At 57.2% G+C, this 5,000-nt stretch overlaps 2 non-coding genes and 1 pseudogene across 2 annotated transcripts in view; all 3 read right to left on the bottom strand.

Moving 5' to 3' along the window:
- The window catches only part of LOC139686573 (large subunit ribosomal RNA), a 7,857-nt pseudogene extending 3,779 nt beyond the window's left edge, over positions 1 to 4,078 (bottom strand).
- A 224-nt stretch (positions 4,079 to 4,302) lies between these two features.
- On the bottom strand, positions 4,303 to 4,457 carry LOC139686477 (5.8S ribosomal RNA). The gene has a single exon (XR_011700382.1). It is a non-coding gene; the product is annotated as a 5.8S ribosomal RNA (ribosomal RNA).
- Positions 4,458 to 4,660: 203 nt separating this feature from the next.
- The window catches only part of LOC139686619 (small subunit ribosomal RNA), a 1,865-nt gene continuing 1,525 nt past the window's right edge, over positions 4,661 to 5,000 (bottom strand). Inside the window, exon 1 of the ribosomal RNA XR_011700503.1 lies at positions 4,661 to 5,000. This exon is cut by the window's right edge and continues 1,525 nt beyond it. This is a non-coding gene — a ribosomal RNA (small subunit ribosomal RNA).

The following is a 5,000-nucleotide window of genomic DNA, read 5'->3' as shown; positions in this document are numbered from 1 at the left end:
ATTGCAGATGTTTCTTGTGGCCCCGTATCTCAAGTGACGGATCTTCAGCGGGCGGTTTTCTCGAGAATATGGGCTCCCAATAGGCTCTCATTGCCTCCATGCCAGGCATTTTTGCCTTGAGCTGCCCGTCCAGGATGTTTTTGGCCGCTCTGCCCATGTTCTTTTTGAACATCTTTTGAATGGCTGCATATTCTTTGCGCCTTTCGCGCCATCTCGCCATTTTTGGATTGCCTACACACTTCTTTTTCCTTACTCCCTTAGGCAGGGGCGTTGTATCAGGAAAGATATTTCTCAACCACATAATTTCCTCAGCGTTCCTAAGCTCTCCCCTTAGGACGGATTCGGCAATGGTGATGAGTTCATCTGCCTTATGAGATGAGATGTTTCGCGCCTTAAGGCAGAGAGCTTTGATCGCTTTGAGGTAGACATTATTATTTGTTTCGACCATGCTTGAGGCTTCGGTCATCACATTTTCGGAGTAGCCAGGAGTTTCTAACATCAAAGGGGGGGTCACTTCTTCCACATTTGATCCTGAGGTTTTCTGATCAATTTCGGAAAGCTCCGTGAGTATGCGGGTCACTCCCTCCCGGTACTCGAGCTTCTTCCTCGCCCCTTTGATGCTTTCCAGCGTCCTCCCTTGGAGTCGCATCTTGTTTAGCAAATATAGGTGATATTGCTAATTCGCCCTTGCCGCGTGGCTTGGGCCTCCTCTAAGGCTAGTAGCTCCAGTTCTTCCTCGCTCCAGCGCTTCTTGCGCTGAGCAACGGTGATGGTCGAATTTACCTCATCTGGGTGCATCCTCCTTCGGTGTACGCCCAATCCTATCTTTGATTGGAAGGGGCGCTGTGGCTGGCAGTCCGTGCACATGAACTGGATTTTTGTACAGGAGTCATTGTCGTTCGCTTCTTCCTCACTCCTCTGGCTTAGCACCTCAGTGCCGGCAGTCCGAGGCTCTGCCGGCTGGACCCCACCGGGATCCCCAAATCTTCTGTGATTTTTCGGACCTGAGGTTGTTAAGATCTCGGCGGGCTGGCAACCCACCGAGACCCGGGGTTTTACCCCCTGTGCCTCCCTACTGGTACTTTAACGTGCTCTAGCCACCTTCCGGTTGAAAGGTAGGGCAGGTCGCTTGGGGGGGCTGCCCCCTCATGGCTAGATGGCCGGAGTCTCTTGGCCGCACAAAAAGCCATCCCCGTTAGCCGCCTGTTCAACACAGACGTTGCCCGACTCTCACGACGTGGACGTGGGGATTGGCGTATGGGATTCTGAGGCTCTCCCCCCAGTTAGACTGGTTGGTTCCTCAGCCCCTTAAGAGAGTCTAGGTTACTCCCGCCGTTTACCCGCGCTTGCTTGAATTTCTTCACTTTGACATTCAGAGCACTGGGCAGAAATCACATTGCGTCAACACCCGCTGGGGCCATCGCAATGCTTTGTTTTAATTAGACAGTCGGATTCCCCCGGTCCGTGCCAGTTCTGAGCCAGTCGTTGAATGGCGGCCGAAGAGTGGCGCGCGGGCGGTGGCCCCAAATGGCACGAACGACGTACCACGGGGTCGCCACGCGCGTCCTCGCAGCAAGGAAGGTCCGCGGGAGGCCAAGGCACGGGACCGAACTCGGATCCACGGCGCGCGAACGCACCGATTCTCCTCGCCCAGGCCCGGCACGTCAGCTATCAACCCGCTTCCCGACCAAGCCCGACACGCCCCGACCCTCAGAGCCAATCCTTATCCCGAAGTTACGGATCCGATTTGCCGACTTCCCTTACCTACATTATTCTATCGACTAGAGGCTCTTCACCTTGGAGACCTGCTGCGGATATGGGTACGAGCCGGCGCGACACCTCCACGTGACCCTCTCCCGGATTTTCAAGGTCCGTCGGGAAATCACGGGCACCGCCGCAACTGCGGTGCTCTTCGCGTTCCAAACCATATCTCCCTGCGAGAGGATTCCAGGGAACTCGAACGCTCATGCAGAAAAGAAAACTCTTTCCGTGGCTCCCGACGACGTCTCCGGGCTCTTTTAGGTTACCCTGACGAACCCCTTGTGAGGGCCCGACAAACAACGGTTCCGCTGCCGGGTTCCGGAATAGGAACCGGATTCCCTTTCGCCCGACCGATGGATCATTTTGCTTATGAAAATTTTTTCTATCGCCGTTAGCTTCGGATTTCTCCTAGGGCTTAGGATCGACTGACTCGTGTGCAACGGCTGTTCACACGAAACCCTTCTCCACATCAGTCCTCCAGGGCCTCGCTGGAGTATTTGCTACTACCACCAAGATCTGCACCGACGGCGGCTCCAGGCAGGCTCGAGCCCAGACCCTTCTGCGCACGCCGCCGCGACCCTCCTACTCGTCGCCGCGTCAAGCGGCACTCGACTCGGAGCCGAGTCCGCCCTGCGGCGACGGCCGGGTATAGGCACGACGCTTCAGCGCCATCCATTTTCAGGGCTAGTTGCTTCGGCAGGTGAGTTATTACACACTCCTTAGCGGATTCCGACTTCCATGGCCACCGTCCTGCTGTCTTAAGCAACCAACACCTTTCATGGTTTCCCATGAGCGTCGATTCGGGCGCCTTAACCCGTCGTTTGGTTCATCCCACAGCGCGTTCTGCTTACCAAAAGTGGCCCACTATGCACTCCGATCCCAGGGGCCCCCGAGGGGACCCCGTCTCCGGCTTCGATAAATCGAGCAAGCCGGAGTTCTCACCCATTTAAAGTTTGAGAATAGGTTGAAGCCGTTTCGGCCCCAAGGCCTCTAATCATTCGCTTTACCGGATGAGACTCTCCTCCGAGCGCAAGCTATCCTGAGGGAAACTTCGGAGGGAACCAGCTACTAGATGGTTCGATTAGTCTTTCGCCCCTATACCCAGCTCCGACGATCGATTTGCACGTCAGAATCGTTACGGACCTCCATCAGGGTTTCCCCTGACTTCGTCCTGGCCAGGCATAGTTCACCATCTTTCGGGTCCCAACGTGTGCGCTCTGGGTGCGCCTCCCCTCGCAATGAGGGATCAGACGCCCCGGGGGTGCGGGGACCGACGCCCGCCGGAGCGAGCGAACGACCCCGTCCTCCCTCGGCCGCCGGAACGGCGGCCTTCACTTTCATTACGCCTATGGGTTTAGCGGAGCGTGTCCGACCCAACGACTCGCGCGCATGTTAGACTCCTTGGTCCGTGTTTCAAGACGGGTCGGGTGGACCATCCAAGCCGTAGCGTCGCGGACTCGAAACTTTCGACGCCGTCCGAGGACACCTCACGGTTCGCGGACAGCCCCACGGTGGGAAAGGGATCGGACCGGGTCCGGAACCCTAACCCCCGAGGGTGCTCGCGGAGGGCCGGACGCCTTGCGGCGCGTCGACTTTCGCTTCCTACCGTCGGACATCCGGCCTGGGATCCCGGGGTCCTTTTCCGCTCGAGAGCGGGCGGGACTCCACCCGGGCCCTTGGGGCCGGCGTCCGACGGGTCGCGACGTCCTACTCGGGGAGAAGTGCGTCACACCGACGACGAACATTCGAGGGCCACCGGGTGACGCGCCTGTGACGGGGGTCACCCCCCGCCCGCCGGCGCGCCATCCGTCAAGCGACCCTCGCCCGTCGCCGGCGAGACCTGAATCTCCCCTTTCGAAATTTCGGGTACCACCCGTTTACTCCCAAACGGTTTCACGTACTCTTGAACTCTCTCTTCAAAGTGCTTTTCAACTTTCCCTCACGGTACTTGTTCGCTATCGGTCTCGTGGCCGTATTCAGTCTTAGGTGGAGTTTACCACCGACTTTGGGCTGCACTCTCAAGCAACCCGACTCTGAGGAGCGCCCCTCCCGGGAGGCAAGCGCGGAGGTCGCACGGGCCTGGCACCCTCTCCGGGCCGTGGCCCCGTTCAAGAGGGACTTGGACTCTCCGGCGCCCCTCGGGAAATTGGACGCTCCCAAACGCCACAGCGCTCGGCGCCCCGCGGGGGGCGCGAGCTTTGGCCCTGGAGTCGATCCCTGTTCGCTCGCCGTTACTAAGGGAATCCTGGTTAGTTTCTTTTCCTCCGCTTATTAATATGCTTAAATTCAGCGGGTGGTCTCACCTGCTCTGAGGTCGGCCCAAATGATATAGTTGCCCGTGGAGAGGGAGTAATAACCGAGCCCCCACCGATCCGCAGGCGAACGCCGTCAAAAAATAACGAAGCGTCTCACCTCGACCGGCGGGGACGGGTCTCGCCCAATCTCCCGCAGAGCCCCCTATCAATCCGGGCGACGATCCATCCCAGCGAGGGATGCTCGTCGCCCCAGTACGCAAACGTTTCCGTTCGCGAACTGAATTGCCGGCCCTCAGCCAGGCGTAGCCCGGGAACAAAATCCGAGGGCTGCAATGTGCGTTCGAAACGTCGATGTTCATGTGTCCTGCAGTTCACAATTCGACGCGCAGTTAGCTGCGTTCTTCATCGATCCACGAGCCGAGTGATCCACCGTTTAGAATTTCTTTCTTTCATTTCATTTTATGTAAAAAATTCGTTTCATCGAAACATACAAACTGGGAATTTTTTCCCTTCTTTGCGAGCGAGTTGGGCGTGTGTCTTTTAAAGCCGGCTTTTGAAAGCCGGGCACCCGACTGCTCGCCTTCTTTGTCCCTTTTTCTCTTCACCAATTCGTTCCAAAGCTACGATTTTATAATCGAAAGCTGTAATGATCCTTCCGCAGGTTCACCTACGGAAACCTTGTTACGACTTTTACTTCCTCTAAATGATCAAGTTTGGCCATCTTTCCAGCAACATCGGCGCCACCGGTGTTGAGGCGGCGAGCGCCGCGCACCAGTCCGAAGGCCTCACTAAATCATTCAATCGGTAGTAGCGACGGGCGGTGTGTACAAAGGGCAGGGACGTAATCAACGCGAGCTTATGACTCGCGCTTACTGGGAATTCCTCGTTCATGGGAAACAATTGCAAGCCCCAATCCCTAGCACGAAGGAGGTTCAGCGGGTTACCCGGGCCTTTCGGCCAGGGAGGACACGCTGATTCCTTCAG

This window comes from Hetaerina americana, unplaced genomic scaffold (genome assembly GCF_022747635.1).
Source record: "Hetaerina americana unplaced genomic scaffold, ioHetAmer1.1.p SCAF_142, whole genome shotgun sequence".
NCBI classification, from domain to species: Eukaryota; Metazoa; Arthropoda; class Insecta; order Odonata; family Calopterygidae; genus Hetaerina; species Hetaerina americana.
The sequence above is the reverse complement of the archived record's forward strand: the minus strand, read 5'-3'. Positions and strand labels throughout refer to the sequence as shown.